This window comes from Vipera ursinii (genome assembly GCF_947247035.1).
Source record: "Vipera ursinii genome assembly, chromosome: 1".
Classification (NCBI taxonomy): domain Eukaryota; kingdom Metazoa; phylum Chordata; class Lepidosauria; order Squamata; family Viperidae; genus Vipera; species Vipera ursinii.
In genome coordinates, this window is record NC_139512.1 from 214,899,350 (window position 1) to 214,927,030 (window position 27,681).

The following is a 27,681-nucleotide window of genomic DNA, read 5'->3' on the forward strand; positions in this document are numbered from 1 at the left end:
CCAGGGGTGCATGAGACAGAAACTCAGCCAGCTTGAGCTTCCCAGGCCAATATTACACTTTCCTGGAAACCATTGATGGTCACTTTGGTTAAATGCACTCCAAAAAAAATTAAAACAAAATCCAACACATTGCAAAAATGTAGTGTTAATATCAATTAATATCTAAATATTATTTCTGACATATGATAAATATAGATGGAGCAAGCAGATTTCAGATTTTGATTGGAACTGAACAGCTTTGCAGGTCATCAGTTTCACCTGAAATCTTAATCCAAACTATAAATAAATAAATACTCAGAATTCCATTTTGGAACACTGGAATTTTTATTTTTTTCCATTGACATTTATGGGGAAAAAATTAAACAGCAACAGCAGAGCTGAGTGAGATATAAGGATCTGGCAGCTTTTTCTGAAAGGATCAGGGAGATGATTATTGTTTTAGATGCCAAAATTGTACACAATCCTTTCATTTTAAAGAAGTAGTACTAAAGCTACAGTCTTAACCAAAATTATGTGAAGATCTTTTAACCCAGCGGAGATTATTGCTATATAAAGCTGTACAGGATTGTCCATCAGATTGTAATTCTATGCACACCTTTCTGCTAGTAAGCCTAGTTGAACTCAGTGGGGCTTTTTTCCAAATAAATTTTTTACAGCACTGCCAATTCACATTTTAATCTTTGGACTATTGGCTCCAGGCATAGGAAAAACATGTTTTCTCCCTTTAATTGGGCTGAGACAAGAATGTATGTCCCTGAGTAAGTATCAAAGTGTGGAACACACAGTTTTTAATGCCAACTTCAACCAGTCCTTTCCCATTAGCTCCCTGAAACAAACAAGAGTGACAAAAATGAAGGTGCTAAAAAGCCCATAGGGAAATAATTATCAGTATCTTTCATTAAGTTGCACTCCAGGGTCCATTTAGCTTAATTTATTTATAATAAATCTTCCTTTTCTTCCTTTGATATCTCTTCAGTGCCTGCAGACTATCTGCACAAAAGCTGACAATAGTAGTTTATTATTTCCTTTTTTAAGACCACAGACTGCATATACATGGCAATTAAAGATAATTCAGCACTCCAGTTTGAACAAAGGAAATGCTAATATGTCTATCAGTAATGGCTGCTCACAGTAATAAAGGGAAGAAGCATCAAATAATTAAGATGTTTTCCCAACTGATTTTTTTTCATTATTATTTAAATATACTTCCAAACTTGTAGCAGCAGCATCCATGATGGCATGTCAAGCCAGCCCTCCCATCATTTACCTCCACCTTCTTTCATTTGTATCTCTTCCCCCTTTTTAATAATTTCTTCCTTGACAGTATGAATTCCACCCTGGCTTGGCACTGCATATTAAAAAGTCTAAGCTCAGAAAGGTTCAATGTTTTGAAAGGAATATGTTCAAAATTTAAAGTTTTCACCCAATATTTTGGAAAGAAGACTGGAGAGGGTTATTTATTTATTTATTTGGAAGTCAGATTAGTGCAGACATGTCAAACACAAGGCCCGGGGGCCGGATGCGGCCCGCGAAGTGGTTTTATGTGGCCCGCGAAGCCATCCTGGAAACAGTGATGGAACGGCCCCCATTGCCTTGGCCCTGGCCCAGAGACCCTCCTTCTGCCAGAGACCCTCAGATCTGTCCCACTCCTGCCCAGGCCCCCCATAGGCACCTTTGATGCGAACGATGTAGAGCTGGCCATGCCCACCCAGTAGGCCATACGCACTCTAGCCACGCCCACCCAGCAGGCCACACCCACCCAGCCCCTTGAGGGCAACCGCAATGCTGATGCGGCCCTCAATGAAATTGAGTTTGACACCCCTGGATTAGTGGATGCATTTCAAAATCAGGAAACTTTGCATATAAACTAATTCTTCTGAAGTCACTGGACGTAGGTACACTGCAGGAAAGTGTGTTTCATTGTCAATTGGTTCTCTGCAGGAAGCATTGGCAAATACCTAAGGGAAAATTCTAGCACTTGGAGGCTTTCATTTCTTTTGCAACAGCAGACCATAAGAGACCCAAGAGCATAGGAAAGGAGGGATAGGTCACCAATATGTCCTGATTTAGCAGCTGGTCTAAATTTGGTGCCTTGCATGTGTATAACACATCTTCTCCATTGAAATGTTTGGCTTTTTTGCTACATTCTTATTTTTAAAGATGGTTCTGCCACAAGTTTCTGCACATCAGATTCAGCCTCTGGGTGAGATCTTGGGTACTTAATTCTCCATCCCATAATGTCTTAGTTAAAGGTTCTTTTCTCCCAATTTCTTTTTCAGGTTCCACTCTTCGCTGCTATGGATCAAGGCTAGTATAACCGTGATACTGGATTATTTAGGAAGTGGCAAGATGAAATATGGAAAAACTCTGGCTCCCAGTTGGAACATTGTACCAGATGCACTGCAAGCATCATATGGTATAGTTTGAACATGGGGATTGAAATATCAAAGAAGTGGAGACATAGCAGCATGCCTTCTGCCCCAATGCTACGGTTGTCCAACCATTTTTCCCTCCAGTTTTTGCCTTATCAAGAGTGAAAAAATAATAATAATGATATATACTGTTTTGTTGGTTCAAAAAATAAAAAAGGAAGGGGACACATATTCACAGAATTTTGAGATGAAACATATGTGAGATGTTTGAATTGCTCTTGTGAAAAGAGCATCTAAGAATCTTAAGAATCCCTTTCTGAAGTAGGTTTGCCTTGATGAGGACCATAACAAAGGAATAGCATTGAAGCCCTTTTAGAGAGGGCTCAATTTATAGCTATTAGAGATCCTCCCCATCGCATTTGGGCTGGATACCCAACAATGGTTCAATTTATAAAAAAATAATTAGAATACCTTGCTATTTCTGTTAAAGCTTTGTACCATGTGTCTGAAAGCAAGGGAGCAATTTCTGAGGGCTCTAGTTTGAATTCAGTTTCATAAAATGCTTAACTGTGATGGAAAAACCACTGGCTTATTCTTAATCAGAGCTGCAAAGTATCACTCAGAGCAACAAAATGGTGGACTTGATTAGATCAGACAGTTGTTTCTGGTCTACTTAACTGTGTATTCAAGGCTACAAAATGAGTAAAGGATAGGTAAGTATCATAGTATCAACTAACTGAACTATACACACTTTTAAAAACAATTCAGAAAAAGTGCTTAGGACCTTAGTATGCACGGCCCCATAGTTTTTAGGATGCTGTGCAAACCCCCCTGAAGAAAAGCAGCCACAGCTTTCATCCATTAGTTCATTACAGCTAATGACACTTTCAAAGCAACAGCACTTCCCTCTCCCCCCCCCAAAAAAAATCTCACATGGAAATCTAAAAGAGGTTGGATTGCTTTAAAAAGTAGCAGAGGTGTGCAGATACTAGGTCTGAAACATTCCACCAAATCATTTTAAAAGACTGTACGTTCCCAGGATCCAGTTGTATCACCCTAGTTGTATGATTGTAGTACTGGGGAAATGGTGTTTACACTTCTGGATTTTCTGCTTAAGATAGAAACCAAATGAAACATTGACTTCGGGATTTTCTGATTAGACAAGGGTTTTTTGTTATACAAAAATGGCTAGTATATACTGAGTGTGCAAAGTAAAAAGTTAAGGCTGTTACATTATACTAATTTTAGTGCACTGAAAAGAATCAGAAGTTGATACTTTTCTTTTTTTCTCTTCATCCTACACTTCTTTTTTCCCCTTTCCCCATTATTTTCATTTTCATTTTATACTCTTAACAAGTTTAATACAACTGTGTTTAAAATTTAGTACCGGAGAAAGGGTAGAGGAATGGGAAATGGGAGTCCAGTACAAATCACTATAATATCATATGCATCATGATGTCATAATGCAACTGGTGTAAATTTCCTCATTGGTGCAATTCATGTAATAATACCAGGAAGCACATGACATTCTCTGCTCTTCCCTTTCCCATTCTGGCAGACAACTAAGAGAAGGAAGATTAATGTATTCAGAAGAGTTAAGAAAACCCTGAAAAATAATTTCACCAGTTTTATACAAAGAATCTGTATACTAAATCACTGACAGCCATATAGTGTCGACTCTATGTCTTTGAAAAGACAATGCCTGCAGATTGTGGTGCACTATGTCTCTGTGTTATTGTAAGTAAACCCTTTGGTGCCCATCCAAGGAAGCTTATTCCATAGTAAATAAGTTTAGGTTTGCAGCCTGAGTGAATTACAAAAAGCAACACAAACAATGGGGCAACAGGATTTAAATGGGAGTAAGCCTAATTTAGCTCAGTGGAATTTACTCCTAAATAGACATAAATGGGACTTGAATATTTTACAATATATATAGCATAGATGGGTAAAATGTCCAGAAGCATGGTTCTGAGCTCCCTCCTTCCCTCCCCCCCTCAAAACTGATGCTGGCTGGGGAATTCTGGGAATTGAAGTCCACAAGTCTTAAAAGTTTCCAAGGTTGGATGTCCCTTGCTTATAACTTAAGAGCTTTCTTTTAGATGGCTCTTTCTACTCCAAAGGCTGCCACCTCTGGCAGGGAGGTCTTGCTGTATGGGCAGGTACCTTCTCACAAAAATTACCGGTAAACTAATTGAAAGTATGTAGTAGCTTGAGAAAACTTCTTGAGAATGAATGTCTGTGGATCTTTGGCAAAGGAGCTGCAACCTAGCTTACCAGCCATTTTGCGGTGGCATCAAAACCAGTCTTTTCCATAAAAGGCATGGCTGAAGACAGGCTAGTTTTGTTAATTATCTCATGCAGATTATTGATAAGAAATAGTTTATGGACAAAGCTTTAATCTAGGCATATAACACAGGTAAGCAGAGCAGCAGAAGCCCTGGAGACATCCGAGGAACGCTATAAAATCAGCAAAGCGGGCCTATAGTCAGAAAGTGCAGAATTTCTTTCAAGATCCTATGGACCCAAGACATATTACTGATTATAAGGCAAGGTCCCTGACATGTAAGGGTGACACAGACTCTCTAAACAAGCTAAATATTTTTTTGGGTGGTTTGAGGCCACAAACAACGTTCCAGCAAGAAAGGCTGTTCCCCTTCCTGATGAGCAGGTGCTCAGGTTTGATACAACTGCTGTTCAGAAGGTCCTGTGGAAAGTCAACACTCAGAAACCTGCAGGTCCTGATAATATCTCTGGGCAAGTACTTAAAGAGTGTGCTGACCAGCTGGCCACTGTTCTCACAGACAACTTCAATCTCTCGTCGCATCAGGCCGTGGTTCCATCATGTTTTAAGACTGCAATCATTGTACCAGTGCCTCCAAAAACTAAAAGTAGAGTTCCCAAACACATTCAAGTTATAGGTTCACATAACCCCCAACCCCAAATCAGGAAGGGGCTACAGACAGAATGTGTGTAACCCCTTCCCCCCCAAAAAAGGGCTCAGTGGGTAAAGAACAGGCATATATTGTTGTGGGATTATATGAATTGTACGGTTTAGAATTTATAAATGGATGTGGTATTAAAACTTGCTAATTCCTATATTATGGATTATTATGGGAGTATTTAGGATTCTTCCTGTCCACTTTTCATTAAAGAACTTTTATTTTTCTGTTCTCTAATGAACTTTGTCTCCTGATATTTTCCTCTGTGTTGGCATTAACCAACCCATATATTGAAGCCAGAAGAAATCAAAGTCCATTAGATACCACAGGAAACTTCTACCCTGAACATATTATCTACTGTGTGAGTTATCAGAAGTAGCCATTTCGCAAAGGGACTGAGATATATTGTTAGAGAGTAATGTGACAAACTGGTACAATCTGGAAATAGTCATTGTTGCCTCTGACAAATATGGAGCTGCTAGCAGCTTAAGGGACAATAGATGATGAGTTCTATTCACATTCCTGTTTTGTTGATTTGTCTAGGGATTCACTATGGAATCTACCATACCCTATAACAGAATTGAGCAGAAGCTCCTTATGTTCTTCTACTGCTCCCACCAACCTTATTAGTAGGATAAAACATATGTGATTATCATTACTTTAGCCCATGGGCTGAAATTGCAATATGTAAGACTAGGCTAAATAGGGAGTAGTATTCAGTCTTTCGAAGAGTTTAAAAAAAAAAGTCCAGATTTTTTTTTTCATTTTTGGAAATTCTCTTTTAATTGAAATCAACAGGGGAGTTTTAAAAAAACTGCCTTTGAACCAGACATCTGCCAAATGAGCCAATGCTGATAAGAAACTTTAGCACAATTAGCTATGTTGCCTGTGTTTAAACAAATCTCAGCCACCTTACAGTCTCAAAACAACCAGAGACATCAAGTAGACTGTTGGCATTACCACCAAAGTTTTATTCTTCCTTGACAGTGTCTTGATTTAGAGGTCAACTTTATGAAATCAAAAGTTTCACTTTTGTATGCTTAGAAATCAGTTTTTTTATAATCCTAATCATAAATAAGACTATGAGCATCAATAAGCATCTGTGCTTACGTACAAGTACATTGTTAACTCTGCAACGAACCTGGCTGCAGCCATTTTGCTTGTTCTAGGTTGCCACAAGAATGGGAGGGGATGTGGTGGTGGATTTCTACTGTCCAAATATTTTACTGTCCCATGGGAACCAAGGTCATTTCTGCCTATTAGATGGGGGTGTGAGCATTTGGTTAGAAAGCCCACCAAACTCTTCTATTGGGGAATGTAGCTGATTGCCTAGCATTGGGGTGGAAAGTTCAACTTTATATTATTGTCTCTCTTTGAAGGGAATTTCAGACTTGGTTTCACTTTTGACTGTGCTGATACTATGTAACCCAGGGGTGTCAAACTACCGGCCCATGGGCCGGACGTGTCATCAGGAAGCCACGCCCACCCCATTGCCGGCAATGGCAAAAAAGCTCCGATACGTTGCACGACATCACGTGACATCGTGAGTTTGACATGTCTGATGTAACCAATAAACATGTTCTTTGAGGAAATCTCAAGCCTTGGAGTTCTGATTTATTTGGTCTTGTCTGTTGAAACCTTCACATTTCATCACAAGGCTGAGTTTCAGGTAAAAGAACATATGACTGTAAGATTTATGATTGCACTACATGACTGTATAGCTAATACATTTTTTTTTCAATACTGAATGTTTTTTTTCAAATGTTCCCTTAGAATAAATGAAGACTGAAACTGGCTACAAGATTGTGATCTATTTATCTATCAAATTTATTGGCTGCCCATCTTACTATATGACAGATTACAGACATAAAAATACATCTACATCAAAACATGAATAAGTTAAAACCAAAGATTAAAATCAAGGACACATGGATAGGGTGGAGGTTGAATGGGGATAGATGGGATCTGTTGTTACTCGATTAAACACCTCCACTGTGCTGTAAATTGGTCATGCATATGAAAGAAATAAAGAAAGAAAGAGAGAGAGAGAGAGAGAGAGAGAGAGAAAAGAAATGAGTTACTGAATTTTTTTTACTGTATTTTGACCAATTATTGGTCCCCTTGTGTGTGGAAAATCCCAAATCCTATTTCTCATTATTGCAGTCATTCAGAAACTACAGCTAGCACTAAACTAACCTAAAATGCTATCTGAGGATGGATGAGTGAATCTGTTCATTTCAATTTGTCATTTTTCCAATCTTAAATTTCATTTGTCTCATTTTTATTTAAACTTTCATTATTGATCCATCTTTTCAGAAACACCTGCATGAAAATATGCATTTATTTTTGTGTGCTGTTCTTTTAATAAGCCACTTTGCAGACAATTTATTTTTGCAATTATCTTTGTCCTAAGATCATATATTTTAAATGGTACTTTCATGTTACAAAACATGCATTTTTTAAAAAATAATCTAAATTTAAAAAATTTAGAGACATAATAATTTTAATATCTAATAAATAAATCTTCAGCTTTTCAAAATGCAGTTAGCTTCACTTTCAAGTAGCAATTTTGAATTCTTTAATTTCTGTAGATACCATAGTGATAAAGGACTAATTTCTATTTTTCAGACTTGAGAACTTTTTGAAGGTTGTATACAGCAGGTTGGAACACACTAAAAATGATGGAAAAATCCAGGATTTGGGCAAACTGGTGGCAGCATACATTTTCAGCAAACCAAAAGCTGCAAAATGGTGTAATTTATGGTAACTCAGACACTTCTGAATGTGCAAAAGTAGATTTCTTTCTTAGTATTTAACAATTGCTTTTATTGAATTGCATACACTTAGTTTTAGAATATAAAACTTTCCCCAAAGACCACTGTCAGACAAAATAAGAGTAAAATTTGTGTAATTAGGAAGCATTTTGCATATTATGCAAATAGGAACCCTCAGCAATTTATTTGTTTGTTTGCTTGAGGAATAATATATGGGGAAATGTGTACATTCAAAAAGGTTGAAGGGAGCCATATAGCATATTTTCTAAAACTTTCCATTGATGTTCCTTCTTAACTATTGTCTATTAAGTCCATAAGTCAGCTCTAGGATGAATATTCACTAAATGTTTAAATGTTGAAAACTATTGTGAGTAAAATCCTTTGTCAGTTACCTCCTTGCAAACATAATAACATCAGAAAACATGAACAGCAGAAAGTGGAACATCTCATTAAAATTCTACTAGCTAATTCAGACTAGCATATTATTAAAAATTTAAACACTTTCTGTAAGTACTATTTTCCTTATATTAAATTACCTAATCAGAAAAGATTCAAATTGATTAATAGAGCATGAAATTTATGGTTCCAGCAAATAGAAAAGGTCCAACTGATTTGAAAGGCTGCTTTATTACAGGAATTGTCTGTTATACTAGGATCTCATAATCTTCAAAACAGTTTATCGCGCTTAGCAGGATATAAATTACCCATTTTATGTTAAAAACATTCAAAATTGAACTCAAGCATGATTAAAGGGAAAAAAGGGACTCCACTTTTAAATGCTGCAATGCAAAATATGAACATTTTTTTGTTTTGGCCTTAAAATATTTGTAGAGGTTCTAGAGCAGTTTTATTATTATTTTAATTCTTCCAGACACCATTTCCTCCCTCTGTTTTTTAATGCTATTCTTATCTTTCTCATCTTCCTTTTCTAATATTGGTTTTCCTGTAAATTGGATAACTTTATCATGAATATGAAGAAATAAATAAGGGCTAAATATGTAACAAAACCTTAATTTTCTTTTAAATTGGATAAACTTTTACAGAAGAGTTTGACTATTAAGTTTTGTGATTGTACTAGGAAATGGGAGGTTTGGAGAATTGGAGAATGAAATAAGGGTGGAAGATACATAGTGTCTATGTGATTAGTCATTCAACTTTACTGAATAACAATGATTTTCCAGTTTGACTGAGCAAGTAAGTGAACTAGCAACCCTCTTTATGAGCTTTATTTCCAGGCTGTAGCTTGATGCTCTACAACAGGGGTCCCCAACCCCCAGGTCATGGACCAGCAACAGTCCGCAACATGCCAGAAACCGATCTGTGCAAACAAGTGAAGGCCCATCCACGGGATGCAAGCAGCACATGAAACCATGCCCCCTCCCATCAGCAGGAAAATCTCTCACCACAGAACCAGTCCCTGGTGCCCAAAATGTTGGGGGCACTACTCTACAAAGAGCTGAAAATGGAAGGTTTTAATTCTTTCCCCCAATGCTACTTGATTATAGATGAATATTTTCCATTTTTCTTTGATACTGAAATAATTCCAAGTTAAGGGAAATATGCATCAAAACATGGCAAGGAATAGAACCCAGGAATGTTTAAGTTACAATATGTAAAATGTAATATGTTGTCATTATCTCATTCACTTCCAATTTTAATAAATAATATTTATTTGTAATTCTGCCTTTATTATTTTTACGAAATAAATAATTCTAGACAGCGAAATATCCAACATACCTTCCTTCTCCTATTTTCCCCACAACAACAACCCTGTTGTTGGATGTAATAATTTGCACCATTTCAACTCTGAGCAAAGTACAGGGCATAGTACTTCTACTCTTTAAGTGTAAGAGCAATTCAACATACATTCTTTAGGCTTTCTGTAAAATGAATGTACTAAAAACTCCCGTATTATTATCCCATGATATCAGTAGGTTTTTGATTTTTTTAAAATGAATAGTTTATTATTGGAAGTATCTGCATGTACGATCGCTGATTCATAATAAGTAAAATATTTAGTAGAAACTCTCTGAAGAAAAGAAGTGGATACATGTAGTAGGGTTTGCTGTACATAAAACGGTATAGCACAAGCCTCCATCTCAAATCCAAGGATTAAGCCCAACACATACATCCACCTGAATGATTTACCTTTCCACTTACAGTTAGCCATCCATGACTTCCACAATGTCAACCTGGACAGATATCAAAACTGCTACCGCCTGTTCTTGAATAGAAATCTTCCTGTCTTCTTCTTTCTGGAATATGGATGGGGCAGAATCAGAGACTCCCGTCCTCCCCTTTAAAAAAAAATGACTCTATTTCCAACACACCCACAAATATCCCTGCTGGGTGAACAGGTTCAAGCAGTTTTGGAATGTGTTAGTATAAAGCCCATGGAAGAATGGGAAGAATAAAGGCTCTATTATTTCAACACATCAACAAAGTGAGTACACGGGGACTACATGAATCAAGATACAGAGGTCCCAATCATTGATCAAGAGACAAATCAAGGAATAGATGGATAGAAAATGTGAAGAAAGGTAAATTACATAATTGAGCAGAGCAGCACTGAAAAGAAAATACCCAATGCTCCCGCCTATATTTTTCCTGTCAACTTTAACTTACTGGTTCCAGTTCTTTCAGGGTTGAGAACCTGGCCCCAAAGCCAGGTCAGGTAAGATTCCCAACTTCATATTACTCTGAAGGTACTGTGACCAATACTGACAGTATTGTGACGTACAACTCTTTCTCACAGTGATGACCATTGCAGCATCCCCACAGTCCCGTTATCAAAATTCAGACGCTTGGCAACTGACTCATATTTATGATGGTCACAGGGTCCTCGGGGGGGGGTCACGTGATCCCCTTTTGCGACCTTCTGACGAGCGAAGTCAATGGGCAAGCCGGATTCTCTTAACAACCCTGTTTACTAACTTGCCAATTGTGGCAAGAAAGGTTGTAAAATGGGGCAAAATTCACTTAGCAAATGTCTCGCTTAGCAACAGAAATTTTGGGGCTCAATTATGATCGTACGTTGAGGACTGCCCGCATGGGTTTTAAGCTTCACCAACATTTTTTTTAGATTAGATTAGATAATGTTTATTGTCATATACAGTATTTTTTTTCCTGTGGGCACAAGGGCACACATTAAAAATGAAATTTAGTTGCTTCCTCTCATAGTGTACTTATTCATAACACACATTTAAAACTTATATTAAGCATATTAGTTATATAAAACATATATTAAGCAAAACTTATATTAAGCAACATATATTAAGCATTCTACTTACTCCTGAAAAGCCCCAGTGCCTACAAATTGCCTCTGGCCCCCTCCTCCACCTTCAGGATGCAATCTTAAGATGCTATGAAAATCCTAGCGTGGCCCTGAGCTGACTGAAACTACTGACCTCTGAGACATACCTCAGACCTAGATGTCTTCTGGTCTTTTCCCGATTTCTTGTTCCTCTCTCTAACTTTGCTGGTTTCGCAGTCAGATTTTAATATGCAGACAGGCGAGACCTTCTTTCTGTTTTGAAGTCTTGCAATCACCATTTACATTCAAAGCCTACGCCCCTGGTTTTGCACTTGCCAAGCGAAGGAAGTATTACAGTTCAGGTGCGAGTTTGTGGTTACTTGTGCCAAGAGTGGGACACATACACTGATCTCCCAGAAGCGAGAAAACCTCTGCTAGGGGTTGAAGGATTTTCACCTAATGCAAACAGAATGTTCAGTTGAAAATGCCCACCTGATCACAATTTAAAACAAATCAAATTAAAAAAACAAACTTCTATTTCATAATGTATAAATAATATAATCTTCATGTCACTATTCATTTTGTTTGTTTGGGCTGCTCTCAAGACCATAATTTTTCCAAAACAGCTTACACGTTAAATCAATAGCATTCAGCACTGCAGAGGGTTTTTTTTTTAATAAAATTGCATCAAAGGCATATACCCTTAATGAGATATTATACACAAAACAAAAATACAATTTAAGATAAATAATGTGAACTATTGTTTTATGCAAATCAGAGTGGCATTGCTCTTAGATACTTCCTAAGCAATTACATTTTTTTTGTAATATGTTGTTATTAGACTCATTCTTCAGCTATTTGGAAGGGTTGCTTGACCCTTCAATATTTCACCTTTAAATTTAAAAAAAAAAACCAGAATAGCAGATTGGAGAGATATGGTGGCTAATGTGGTGGGGGGGAGGAGGAGAAAAATGTTACTTTTGACAATTGCTTGGTAAAATTATCCTTGGAGTCCAAGAGAAACAATTGTATACAAAGGCATGTATAACAGAGGTAAGAAGGTTAATCGACATCTCTCAGTATAAAGCTCAGCTGTCTTCTCTCTCTGAGAATGTGTCTGCTTAAGTTTAAGTAAACTTATGGTAGGGTCAACCATATCCAGGCTGCAAAAATCTAGATCAGGGGTCCCCAACCCCCGGTCTGTGGGCCAGTACTGGGCCGTGGCATGCCAGCAACTGGTCTGTACAACAAGCAAAGCCCCTTCCATGGGATGCAGGCAGCACACAAAACCACACACCCTCCAGTCCATGGAAAAACCTCTCTCCATGGAACCAGTCCCTGGTGCCCAAAAGGTTGGGGACCTCTGATCTAGATGGCCACAGATGGGAGTAAAGAGTTACAATTTTGTACCTCTTTGCTGACATCAAGGCTGATAAGGATGTGCAGAGTACCTCTTGAGCTAACAAGAGCTTGCACAGAAAAAGAGGATACTGAGAGTAGTCAAGTTTACGCAGCAACCACACAGATACACTGAGGTGTGTAAAAAAGGTTTACTTGTGGAATAATACAATAGCACAGTCCAAGAAAAAAATCAGTCCAGGTCATACACGAGTAAAGAGATGATAGCAAATAACAATAGTCCAAGGATTATCCAATACAGAGTCTTCTTACCAGTCCATAAGTCAAAACACAGTTCTTCAGGTTCAGCAAACAGTAGCAAACCCACAAACCACAATAATCAGCAAGTAAGAGCAAACGTAACAGAGAGAATAACAGAGAGAAAGAAGCTATGTCTTTAGCTCCCTCTTATGGCCGTTGGAAAAACAGCATTGGCCAATCATCACACATTTAAAGTGATACAATACAGTTTCTATTACAACAATCATAGTTTATATATATTGCCAACCCAACCAGTTAGGCCATAGTCATCTACCTAATAAAGGCAATCCTAATAAGGAAATTGTGCGCAAGCCTTTCATGTTTGCCACTGTTCAAACCAATGAGTAATTGTGCTTCTGCCCTCTTAGCAGATGTCAAAATAACAATATATTGAACAGTTCTGCACTTCAGGAAGAATCTTTTCTAAGTGAAGAGCCAAAACTCCATCTCTTAATTGATGGGCATTGTACTGCTGTTGTAATGCTTCATTTAGAAAGAGAGACCAAGTGTCATATTGTTTTGATATGGCAAGTAACACCTGTTAAATCAGCAAAGCAAAGCAAAGCAAAGCAATAAAGACAAATTAGGAATCTCTGCTGGTTCCTCCAAAATGATCTCTGCTCACCAGTGTTCGTGGACTGGCCCTGGAGGGACACAACCTATCTCACAAAACTGCTTTTGTGGGGAAAACATGAAAGGAGAAAGAAGCTATTTAGCTAACCAAAGTTGCAAACTGAAGCATTATGTGTTGGTTTTCCTGAGAGCAATGATTGGTAAATTATAAGTATAACAGAAAGGGCATTTACCTACAGGGAATAGATTATAGGGATAGGCAAAGCCTAGTATTCAGCTAGCTACATCCTATCAAGAGGAGTTCCCTATATGTGACCTGGCAAGAAAAACACACAGACGTGATCTCAGGTCAGCATTTTCTGAGACAAAGAAGAGAGACAAAATAAATACTTAGCTGTCTAGACCCTATTGTCCCCTTGTGGTGAGTCCTTTGAATCACCAACAAGTGACATCAAGGAACAGGCAAAAAATAGAACTCCTGTTAAGAGCAGCCTCCCGACTTTTGCACTTCTGTGACAACCCTCCAACTATATACTTACAGTTCTATCCTGTTTGGCCTATAGTTGGACACTAGGCTGGATGTTTGAATGACTTCTGGAAGTTTCTGGCACCTGAATCTTGAACTATCATTGAACAGATTACTCTAGTAACTCCACCTCTCTCATGACAGCAGATAACTCAAGTTATAAGGCAAGTTACGGACTCTGCAAAGTTTCCAGCTCTTGTCTCTTCGCTTGACTGATTACTCACCTGATTCTTATTACAATCAGGAAGGTTACAACCTGGCAATACAATAGGGGATCTTCAAACTTGGCCCTTTTCTGACTTGTGGATTTCAACTCCCAAAATTCCTCAGCCAGCATGCCTGGCTGAGGAATTCTGGGAACTAAAGCCCAAAAGTCAGAAAAGGCCCGAGTTTGAAGACCCCTGCAATAAAACCTTTCCTGGTTTGTATTTGCATTGGCTGACACAGGTCATTCAGCTTGCCAACTTATATAGCTACTGCTTAAAAGTCTTAAATCATCCTTTTAAGAAAAAGGAAAGAGAAAACCACTCCACCATATAAGCTTGGGTCATTTTATCATTAAATAAGAACAGTGGAATTATATCTGCAGTGCTCATTAACAAGCCAAATTGCAAACAGAAGAGAAATAGTGTAATATTGTTTGCTCCAAAACAAGTTTCCAGCCCTACTGATATTTTTCTTTGGCTTATTCTTCATAACCTGCTTCTCTGTTCTTGCTTTTGTTCATCCTTTCCATCCCTCCCTATAACAATTATGTAATTACTGCTGCTTATAAACTTGCAGTACTTAAGAATGCTGAAAGCACATCTGATCTATTAATGCTTCCCCAGGATAACTAATCCTTGGGTGAGTCTCCTTCCCCCATGCATGCTTGGAAGCAGCTACCTGATGAATTTCAAATACCAAAGAGGCCAGCACTTTAGATAAGCTCCCGATCGATCAGATGTTTAATATGCATGAATTTGCATGGCATTATGGCCAACCTTTTGATTTCAGGGTGAAAACTGCAAATTACAGGTTCCAGAGAGAGCTGAGTGTGTATGTATGCCTTATAAGACTGCCAAGAAACAAGACTATATTTTTACTTCCCAACTCACCCTCATTTCTAAAATTCTATGATCATCTCATTAAATTCAGGGGGGGAAAATACAGCATTGAAATGGTAATCCTTGCTGCCTGTTTCAGTATAGAACTGTGCTGCCTGCTACTTCTTGAAGATTATGTTCCCAGGCTGCAGCCAAGTGTTAAAGTAAACATGGTTTTTACATATATCAACTGCTGTATTTTGCTGTTGATTGTGATTATATTGAGCCATATTCTGTATTATCTATGGACTGTGATCTTGGTGAATGCTCCTCGATAAAGATCTCATTGTAAAATCACTCACGTACTTTCACAGAATTATACAGATTACAATGTTTTTCCACTATGTTTTCTTACAGCTTTTTCTCTTTTCCCAGAAAATACTTTGAGGAAAAGACAGAATAGTTGCATGATATCATGAAACTAGAAGTACCCTATATTGTCTGTCTTTTGTGGAAGCTATAGAGGTGTTTTCAAATAATATGTTATCCCACCAGCTAACTACACAAATCATCATGCATAAAAGAGCTTCCAAATGAACTTTTTAATAATAATTTGTTTCCTGTCATCCACTGATACTCCATTCAAACAATACAGAATAAAGAAACATAGAAATGCATTGACTATAAGGGTAGAAATCCTTACATCTTGAACAAACTGTTTGGCTTTACTTGGGAGAGATGAACGTATGTTTAGCTTCATTTTAAACAGAAGTGATGCAATTTAAAGTAGTGCTCCGACTGATGTCCATTTAGCAAAAGCATGTTTAATCTTTTGCACCAGATTTCCCTACCTAAAAGCAAAATTATTTTCAGCTATTGTAAAATTGTACAATAGTTTTGGTAGCAAACTTAAAGTGTATTTATTGAAAGTGAGAAGCAATTCAACAGAAGGGTTTTGAAGTTCTAGACCAGGGCCATCATGTCGGTATTTACACTGAAAATAGGAGGGAAGGAGGCTAAGCTGATCACCCTACAGAGAGATGTTGTAAATCATTTATACATTTCTCCATCGTTGGATCCAAATCATTTCCCACTCAGAGCTCATATGAAGTTCAGAAACTTTCTGCTGGAGTTCACATGGCATGATTTGTTGTTTGCAGAATGATTCAGCCCAATGAAAGGCTTATCACAAGCTGCCTTTTTGGCACTGACATGCCACCTAAGCTGTGGCAGGCTTCAGTCAATAAAAGCAGAATGTGATCTGCCTAACAATTCCATGACAGGCTTTCTTAAAATTCTGCACCACTCCATCTTCCAAAAGTTTGCTCACTGTTTTTTCTCTCTTTGATGATAACTGAAGAGCATTACATTCTCTGTCGCATAAAAGGGCTAGTCAAGGGCTTGCCTTAGAGCTAATGTAGTGGATAGAGAATTGAACTTTTGACCAGTGAGATCGGAGTTCAAATGTTCAGATACCCTGTTCATAGGAAAACCCTGAGTCAATCAGCCTCACTAGGCTGGTGAGAATGCATTGAGAAGACAATGTACATCATACTGAGATACCCAGAGGATCAAGACAATAGAAATATTGCAACATATAACCACTGACCCAAATATTCTCAAAGAGTCACTGAGTTCAGTAAAGAATATTTTGTCTTACTGTGCTGGTTGTTTGTATGCTATTTGTTGAATATTGCTGCTATTATTATTATTATTATTATTATTATTATTATTATTATTATTATTATTATTATTATTATTATTATTATTATTATTATTATTCAATCTTCACGTTACCCAGAAAACTGGTTGTCTATGGAGATTCTCAGTCATGCAGGCCACGGTTGCCCCAAAGGTGCTTTTCAAGAGGCAGCTGGACTTTCTTGTTTTTCTTTGAAGACATTTCGCTTCTCATTCAAGAAGCTTCTTCAGCTCTAAGCGAAGCGAAGCGAAACGTTTTCAAAGAAAATCAAGAAAGTCTAGCTGCCTCTTGAAAAAGCACCTTTGGGACAGAAAACCGGCTGTTAAGATATCTAAAACTGCAATGCACAAACAAACATTGTTGAAATGATTTTGAATACCACTTGTGCTGAGTGTCATGCAGTGAATACAAGGAGCTAAATGCCACAAAAATTACAGTTTGAGAACTATAGCTCAGCAGGTACTTGAAGTTTTCCCACTGAAACCAGTAAGGCTTCGGTCTATTTAGTGTTGGCTACATCATGCACTCTGACAAGGCATAATCCCCTTGAAAGTTTCAGTCATTTGCATTTCAAGGACACTTCCTAAGAAGACAAATTTACACACTTCAGGGGTTCTCCTACTGTACAATTTAAGGTTTTACATCAAACACAAATAACATTGACTACTGGATTACTCCTCCACTACATTTACATTCTACTTTTCCTCCAGGGAATTGAGAATAGCATCCACATTTTATTCACAACCAATATTAAGATCAACACCTGGCAGCACCTAGCTGGCTGATTATGAAAAACTTAAGGTGATTAATATTTGGATAGGGGTTCATGAGAAATTCCTTGGTAAGCTACAGTGGGAAGTTGGGGGGCAAAAAGTGAAGAAAGCAATGGCAAACTTTATTTGTGCAACAGCTAAGGAACTAAAACATTCTGTGTACCTGTGTTCATGCATTATCAGAATCAAGTGTGACTCAATAGATTTGATTATCTGCGAAGCAAGAATGACATCAAAAGATGACACAGAAGGAATATAATGGAATTCACTGAGACTGTTCTTACTTTCTAAGAAATAATTTCTCATAGTGTGTGGCAGCATAAGTACATACACGGCTCAATTAGATACTTTTGGATTTTTTTTCCTACAAGAGAATTTCAAAAACAGGCTTAGGAATAGATTCCTCCGCCCCCACCCCGCTATGAAAAAGCTCTCCCTAAACCAGTTTGAGAATGTATCTTAACACAGTTTCCTTATAAATATTTCACTTTTACAACTGTTTTCAAAACTGGCAAGTCCAACTGCTAGTTTTGAAATCAAACCCTCAAATCCTGACTCTGAAAAACCAGTCCAAAACCTTTTACCAAAAGATTGGGGGGTGGGGATGGGGGGAAAGCTACAGTACTGTAAAAATGGCACCATGTGCCAACCTCACAATATGAAAAACAGGAACTTCTCCCTACCCTTCAGAACAGGGGTGTCAAACTCAATTTCATTGAGGAGTGCATCAGCATTGCGGTTGCCCTCAGGGGGCCGGGTGGGTATGGCCAGGGTGGGCGTGGCCTACTAGGTGGTGTGGCTAGAGTGTGTATGGCCTACTGGGTGGGCGTGGCCAGCTCTACATCCATCAAGGGTGCCTATGGGGGCCTGGGCAGGAGTGGGACAGATTTGAGGGTCTCTGGCAGAAGGAGGGTCTCTGGGCCAGGGCCAAGGCAGTGGGGGCCGTTCCCTCACTGTTTCCAGGATGGCTTCGCGGGCCACATGAAACCACTTCGCAGGCTGGATCCGGCCCGCGGGCCTTGTGTTTGACATGTCTGCTCCAGAAGCACACAGTGCCAGCCATTCACGACATACTAATGTGTATGATACCACAAGAGAACTATTTTTCACAGTACCTTAATATGAGGATCTCTTAGTGCTTGAATAGTTTCAACTCTGAATTGTTGACTGAAGGTGACAAATGTCTCTAACAAGACATTCTATTTCCACATCAATGAACAGGACGAGGCACCACCCAGCCTATTTCAGAAAGAGAGCATTCCAAAAAATAGACATTCAATAGCGTTGCCGTTTCAGGAACTGTTTAAATATTTGAAAACATTTCAAGAGACTTAATCCCAATAACATTTCCATTTCCAGTACATCTGACTGATTGATTTCCCCCCCCCTTTGTTTACGTAAATCCTCTACAATTGGAACAGTGATCGTAAACAGGTTCCTTGTTCACTGCCTGCCAATTTGGGGATGGTGTTTTCTTCCCCACTCTGAACTGTTTCCCCTTTCCCCTGAATCCGTGAGGTGAACAGCGCTGCTTAGACAGAGTGGGCCTGGCAGCTGGTCTGAGCTGTTCACTTGCTATTGTGCATGCAAAGCGTCCTCTTCAGTTTGCCTATGTCAGGCAAAATAAGACGTTGCCCACTTGTGTTTTTGTCCTCCCCTATTTTGGCATTGCACATTCAAAAGGCTCATCTTGAAGTCAGAAAACTTCAATTAGCTCAAAATAGGACAGACAAATCACTCGTAAGGAACAGATATGCAGGTCCTTGACTTACAACAGTTCATTTAGTGACCGTTCAAAGTTATAATGGCACTGAAAAATGCAACTTAAACGTTTTTCACAATTACGACCTTTGTAGCATCCCCATGATTATGTGATCAAAATTCAGATGGTTGGAGGCTTCTGTTTCTGGACTTTCGGTGCTCCCAGACGTGCGAGGGAATCGCTCCTCATGTCACCTGGATTTCTTCATGGTGGGGCCCTGTAAAGGGGTCAAAGGTCGCCCTGAAGGGGTGATGAGTGGGGGACAGGTCACTCCAGTTGGCGGTAGAAGGGCGGCAGCCCTCCCATCGGCTTGGAGCTACTCTCCGAACCGAAGAAGAAAGGATCGGCCACTACCATGGCCCATCATTTAGCCATTTCCTGCCGAAGCCAAAAGCACAACAAAGCACTTGAAAGCACTTGAAAACTGGGTGAGAATTGCCTTCTTGTTTTCCTAATTGTCTACTTTCCCTGTCAAAAGCTTCTTTTTTTATTGAAAAGTTTTACAAATTTTTTTACAAAACATCCCCAAAACCCACCCACCCCAACCCCCCTCACCCCACTTCCCAGAGCTGAATACAGGGTCATAAATATAATAATCATATTCTAACTAAAAGTATCCATTATAAAATTAACCAAATTCATATGTGCTTTAACTCCCCTTTAACATTGATACATTCAAATTATTAAAAACATAATAACTTAAACAAAAATATAATCAATACTAATATAATAATAACTTAAACAAAAATATAATCAATACTAATACTAAAGTTAATAAAAATCTAAAATCTACTCATAAGCTAAATGGAACTTTTTAGTCCCATATTTGTTCTGAATATAATTTATCCATCTCCTCCAAACTGAAATATATCTTTCCTGTGAATGATCCTTCAAATAAGCAGAAATCTTAGACATTTCTGCAAGATTCGAAACTTTAAACACCCATTCTTCTATAGTAGGCAAACTATCCTTCTTCCAATATTGTCCCACCAGTAACCATGCTGCTGTTATCATGTTCAACATCAAGTTAGTTTCTTTAACATCACAATCTACCACAATACCCAATAAAAACAATTGCGGAGAAAACTTTATCTTTCTCTTAAAAATCTTTTGAATGTTCCACCAAATTTTGATCCAAAAAGCTTTTATATTTCTGCAAGTCCACCACATATGAAAATAGGTGGCTTCTAAACTACCACATCTCCAACATTTAGACTGTAAATTAGAATACATGTTAGACAACTTCTTGGGATCCAGATGCCATCTATAAAACATTTTATAAAAATTTTCTCTTAAATTTTGAGCCTGAGTAAATTTAACATTTCTAACCCAGATTACCTCCCAAGTATCCAACGGAATTGGTTCCTGTATGTTTTGTGCCCACTTTATCATACAATCTTTAACCAATTCCGTTTCCAAGTCCAATTCAATTAAAACATTATATATCCTCTTTATATGTGCACAATTTAAATCTCTAATTTGTTTTACTAAATTTTCATCTGTAATTGTGATGCCAACCTTCTGATCCAACTTCCACCTAGCTTTCAAAAGTCGCCCTGAAGGGGTGATGAGTGGGGGAGAGGTCACTCCAGTTGGCGGTAGAAGGGTGGCAGCCCTCCCATCGGCTTGGAGCTACTCTCCGAACCGAAGAAGAAAGGATCGGCCACTACCATGGCCCATCATTTAGCCATTTCCTGCCGAAGCCAAAAGCACAGCAAAGCACTTGAAAGCACTTGGAAACTGGGTGAGAATTGCCTTCTTGTTTTCCTAATTGTCTACTTTCCCTGTCAAAAGCTTCTTGAATTTGCTTCCCCCTGCGAGGAGAGAGGGAAGGGATTTCTTTTCCCCACCCTCCTTAAGAGCGGCCTTTGTCTACATTGGGAGAGAAAAGAAAAAGCCTTCTACTAAATTATACTGATTTATTGGACTTGCTGCCTTTCTACTTTTGGCCCAAAGTTCCTATATTTACAGAAATGGACTATTCTACCTATTAGTCTAAAAAGGGGACAAAAAAGAAATAAAGATACTGTCTTTTGAAGTACTCTGAGGATTTCTAGTGAATACTATTGGCAAACAAGCTTGCTTACATTTTGGACTGACCTTGGCATTAAGATAAAAACCTGAAACAGCTGGAGATGAATTTGGCTTAGACTTGTGGAGGTGGACTCTTACTGATTTTTGTTTGAAACATAGACTCCACCAAGGACTACTTATAATTATTACAAAATGGAGAAGGATCAGCCACAAACCTTGCTTGATTATAACCTCATACTTGAAACAATCTACAGAGTCACTGAGATGTCTATCTCCAGATTTAATAATTTACATGCCAAACTTAAGTCATAAATTGAAACCCAGACTGCAATGAAAGAATTTACACTTCAGAATATAACAAAATTGGAAGATATTACTATTGAGACAGAGGAATATAAGCAACAACTATCCAAAGAACCAACAACTCTAAAAGTACAAGGAACTATCACTATGGCAAATAACCTTAAGGACCAACAACAAACTATGGGAAAACTTAATACTCAACTTTTGACTCCATCAAAAGAGCCTATAACGTTAGAAGTATACTATGTACAAGATAGTGATGCTAACATAGAGGACATGGAAGATCAACAAAGACAGTTTTCTGAAAGCCTGGATAGCAAGCATTAATTATAAAATTGTATAAGACTCTATTTAAAGCAGATGAACCCAGATGGAAGAGGAATCCAGACTGAACTGAAGATAAAGTTTTTAGAGCAAATACAGAGATTAGAACTAACAGGGCAACAACATAATGATTACAAATGGTTTGGTTTTTGTGGACCACTGATGGCTAGATGGCCTCCTTCGATTCAAATAATATGTATTGGAGCGAAGGGAGAAGACCTATCTGGTAATTCAAAGGCCTTGGTTTGGAAACCTGATTGGCAAAAAAGAAACCCAGAGTTATATAACCACACTATTGTATGCCGGTGCTTTGCTTTCTGGGGTCATGTCTAGTCTATGTTTAAACCTCTGTCCTAGTTTTTAGTGGTTTGGAGCTAGCTTAGGGTAGTAGATGAACAACAGATGCACCATTGGGAGAGCTGAAAAAAAATCATTAGAGGGAGATCAACATGGAGAAAGATCTACCTATGTGGTCACTAAGAATTGATTCCAGCTTCATAGCACATAATCAGTGGGGGAAAAATTAGATAACATGCTTTCTTTGGATCTAAAAATCTTCTCTGAAAATGTCTCTTTAGATATCTTTACAAAAAAGAGAAAAAGGATGCTGAAAGATTTGTTGTCCTATGAAAGCCCATTCTAGTGAAATTCATGTGGCATCTACTCTGGAATTTTGGCACCGGATATTTTTAAAAAAAAAAATGTCCCCAAGCTTTTAACTTATAATTGGGTAGTGATAATGGCTTTACCAATAGATTGACAAGGAGGAATTAAGTAGTGGTACACGTTTCTTTCCCTTAGGGGCATGATACTGTTGTTTGATAATATAATATAGAATTAAGCATTCATTTCAGTCGCTACAAGGATAGATTTCATTTTGTTCTGTTCTCGATACGGAACACCTGCCTAGAATCAGATTATCTTTATCATGTTTAGTACAAAACCTTGGTAGGATTAGGCAAAGAATTCTAAGAACAAACAAAAAAAATACAGGAATATCTTCCTTGTTCTTGGTAAAAATAAAGCAAATGAGACAACTGAAAACGAGTGGGATTAATTATGGTTTGGAGTCTACATAAGCTGATCAGGATCCCCCATGATATGGAACTTTAACGCAGACCTAACCAGGGAGTGCTGTACAGTATATAGGCCAGATTAAAGTGGGTTCATTCACTGCCACCTTTTTTAGAGCTTCTTTTCCATCACTCTTTTTCAAATCTACAATATTCTTGAATTTCTTTCATTGCTGACTTGTATTATTTTTTCATATTGCCTTGGAACAAAGTCATTCATAAGTATTCATACTGGTGTTATCATTGTTTTAGAATCCGAAATTCAAGTACCTGTGAGCCAGGGACAGAGCAGTACAACATGTTAATCTTTTTTTTTGAACAATTCTGTAGATATTGTGGTATTTTTAGAATGTTAACATCAATACTGCTATGAATGTTATTATATTTAGTCTATTCCTGCTACCTTTAATGCTTCAAATTATAACTTTAATGTAGCTTTTTGTGTGTGTGGAGAGAGGTAGATAAAATCTACCCTCTTTATCTAACTAAGAATAATGTAGAAGAATTATTGGTCATAGGAAAAAGTTACTGTGCTGGAAATACCTGAGAATTACTGTTTCAGAAGACCGAGTTAATCAAGACAAAGTGAGGCAGACATTCATATTATAATGGCAATGTATCTATCCCATACCAAGAAATTATTAAAGGTTTGAAAATCATGTCCATTTTCCACACTGCATGGAGACAGGCAAGAAGCATGAGAGCTGCCAAGTAGAGCAAGGGGAAAATCAAGTGTGAAATTGGAATTTTTTTCTGAGTCACACACTAAGAATTGAGCTTTACTGTTAGACACGAAACAACGTGAATGAAGGTGTTGAGGTTGTGCTCTTCATGCAATGACTATTTATCATGTCTGGGTAAATGAGTTAACCCAACTTGGCAAAACATTCTAAAGATTATGATATAACTGACAAGAGACAAACTATGGCAAAGAAATCGTTACTGGCTAGGTCAGTGGATCAAGAATATTACTGAGGACAATCAAATGCTATTTCTCTTCTAACTGATGACTCCTTGTAAAGAAAGCAGAGAGTGCGAACACTGCAGAAGGAGGATAACAGGAGTGGGACCTTTTTTATGTACAGATCAAAACACACACACAAAAAAACCAACCTTATTTTTAGGCAGGTTATCATTCTGCTTAACTCAGTCCTAACTTCACTGAATATAGTAGACTTTTTGCAGGCCTACCTATGGACTGACTAAAGGATATTTTGTAAACTTGGCATGTAGTTCATCCTTGCCTTAAACATATTTTGAGCATGCACTAAAGCATTTTTTTAAAAAGAGGGGACAGAAGAACAAAAAAGAATATGATTCCCAGCGGTCCCTTAAAACCAATATTTTAGAAAGTAAAAGAGGAAGCTAGCACATGTGTGGTGGAATCTAGCCTTTTTACTTCCTCCGAGACATTTCTGTGAAATGCATCATTGCATCCTGACATTGATACAAACTACATTGATAATGCCATTAAAACCTTTAATAAATTGCAAAAGATGGATACCAAGAGTAAAAGAAGAATAGATACTCAACACCTAACAGTCCTTCATAACCTGTGCTGTTGGGGATTAAAGTCTCACCTTGCAATTTTTTTTTAATTCCATTTATATCCCGCCCTTCTCTGAAGACTCAGGGCAGCTTACAAGCTTAGCAGTAGCCTTCATTCTATGTATATGCCTGCTTATTAGGGCTTTCACACACACCCCAAGCGGCATTATTACAAAGTCAGCTTAATTGCCCCCAACAATCTGGGTCCTCATTTTACCTACCTCGGAAGGATGGAAGGCTGAGTCAACCTTGAGCCTAGTGGGATGCGAACCTGCACTAATTGCAGGCAGCTGGTGTTACTTAAGGAGGCATTAGCCCACTGCTCCACCAAGGCTCTTTTTAAAGGAGCCATGGTGGTGCAGTGGTTAGAATGCAATATTGCAGGCTAATTGGTTAGAATGCAGTGGTTAGAATGTAATATTGCAGGCTAATTCTGCTGACTACCAGGGGTTCCATCCTCACTAGCTTAAGGTTGACTCACCCTTCTATCAATGGTGGGATTCAGCCAGTTTGCACAGGTTCAGTAGAACCGGTAACTAACTTTTCATTGACTTCAGCGAACTGGCTGATGCCTTTTTGCAAGGCCCAGAACAGACTGCCAGAAGTGTGTGGACGCCACTTCTGGAAGTCTGTTCTGAGCTGGAGGAGGCCTCCCAGGACCAGAACAGCCCACCAGAAGTGTGTGGATGCCGCTTCCAGAAGTCCATTCTGGGCCTTGGAGGCCCAGGCCCAGAATGGACTTCTGGAAGTGGCATCCACGTAGAGAACCAGTTGTTCAGGTATTTGAATCCCACCACCGCCTTCCATCTTTCTGAGGTTAGTAAAACGAGGAGTCAGATTGTTAGGGGAAATATGCTCACTCTGTAAACCACTTAGAGAGGGTTGTAAAGTACTGTGAAGCAGTATATAAGTCTAAGCACCAGGGCTTTTTTTCTCATAGAACACTCAGAATGGTATTCCGGCACCTTTTTTTGCAAAAAAAGAAAAAAAAGCTCCCTCTGAAAGCCTATTGCAGGGCTAGGCAATCTTGGCCCTTTTTTATGACTCGTGGACTTCAACTCCCAGAAATCCTGAGCCAGCCATGCTGAGGGGAAAGGGAGAGGTTTCCAAGCTGAGCCATGCTGGCTCAGGAATTCTGGGAGTTGAAGTCCTTTTGTCATAAAAGAGCCTGCACTAGAGGAGGACATTAAAATTATTTACAGGGTTACTTCTTTAGGAACTAAACTTTTAGAATCTAAAACAGCTAATTTAAAAAAGCCAACAGGAAAGAACCTCACATTTTTCCTCTGCTTCTGTCTTTTGGAAGGTAAAATTAGATAACAAAATAATCTATTTCCTATGTTAACATCTCTGCAATGAAATCAATAAAGGTAACAGGAAAGAAATGACAAACATTTTTCTCAATGTTATATGTCTAATTTAGCTGATGCTGGAAAAAAATAGTATCTTTTGTATATACTCTTGAAAACTATTTTGAATCTAACCATCTATTACAACTAAACCACTTTAAATAAAACAATTCTTAAGAATGAAATATTCTTAATTTGGACTTTACTTTTACTGTTTGGACTGTTGTGTGTTTTGAAAAATAGATTATTTAGAATCTAGTTATGTTGCACTTCAGTCTTTAAATAATTAACCTAGTATATACATAACAATATATAATGTTTTCCATGGTGAACTTAACATCAATAACAACATTTATTAAAAAGGCTAAAATAATTTCTGGTGGTATTATCTGTACACTAAAATTTTGTTTAGTCACAATCTTTCACTTTTCACATTCTGGACAAGCAGTGGTCATGTATCCTAGCAAAAGATGTTACATATGTGCATAAGCGTAGTCAGTAGCATATGCCTTTTTAAAAATATCAAACATGCAAAGAAACAAAAATAAGTCCAAAATATTTGTATTACATCCAGAAATGCCAACTTTGCAACCAATATTTCTCATCCATAACTATGGCACCCTAAGGATACCTGCAAACATACAAATGCTTCTCTGGGATCAGTAACGCAGCAAGGATTGCTTTTTCCTTCCAGTAACAGATTGCTGGGAAATACCAAACATGGCCTTAAGAATTCCAATGTTTGTTACAAATTTTTCTGGATGTGGTTGGAAAGAGGCTTAGAAATGCCAGCACAAATATATCACACTTGCTGAACGTGCACACACAACTAATTACAATCTTCAATTATATGTGATATATCCAGGGCTTTCCCCATAGAACGCTCATAATGGTGTTCCGGCACCTTTTTTTGCACGGAAAAAAAAAGCTGAAGGAAACTGTTCTGGAGAGCCAAATTCTCCTCAGGCAGCCAGGTTGCAGAGCACAGAATGCATCTCAGTGACAGGCCTTCAGATGGCTCAAATTGAAGGAAATGCGATCCATACAGGCTAATTTAAAAGTGTGAGGGTAAGAAGGGCCGAATGTGAACAGGTTGCTTAGCAACCTGCTTAAACAGTCTCTGTAACTTTCAGCTCCTGGTGCCTTGCCTTTTTTAAGCTGGGAAGTTGAAAAAAAGGCTAAAAAGAAGGCAATAGAGTGCTATCAAGAAAAATGTATAGATATAGCCAGCAGACATTTAGGGAACCTTTATTTTTCGTACACTGTTCAAATTTTGTTTTAATGCCATGGTGATACACAATCAAATGTGTTGTTGTTGTTAGCTGCGAAGTTGTGTCCGACCCATCACAACCCTATGGACAACGTTCCTCCAGGCCTTCCTGTCCTCTACCATCTTCGGGAGTCCATTTAAGCTCACGCCTACTGCTTCAGTGACTCCATCCAGCCACCTCATTCTCTGTTGTCCCCTTCTTTTATTGCCCTCAATCTTTCCCAGCATTAGGCTCTTCTCCAGTGAGTCCTTCCTTCTCATTAGGTGGCCAAAGTATTTGAGTTTTAGCTTCAGGATCTGGCCTTCTAAAGAGCAGTCAGGGTTGATCTTCTCTAGGACTGACCGGTTTGATCGCCTTGCAGTCCAAGGGACTCGCAGGAGTCTTCTCCAGCACCACAGTTCAAAGGCCTCAATTTTTTGGT

At 38.3% G+C, this 27,681-nt stretch overlaps 1 long non-coding RNA gene across 1 annotated transcript; it reads left to right on the forward strand.

The window, feature by feature from the left end:
* The first annotated feature begins 4,899 nt into the window (after nucleotides 1–4,899).
* Nucleotides 4,900–7,355, forward strand: LOC310650171. Its single transcript, XR_014494329.1, has 2 exons — nucleotides 4,900–6,980; nucleotides 7,085–7,355. It is a non-coding gene; the product is annotated as an uncharacterized lncRNA (long non-coding RNA).
* The last annotated feature ends 20,326 nt before the right edge of the window (nucleotides 7,356–27,681 follow it).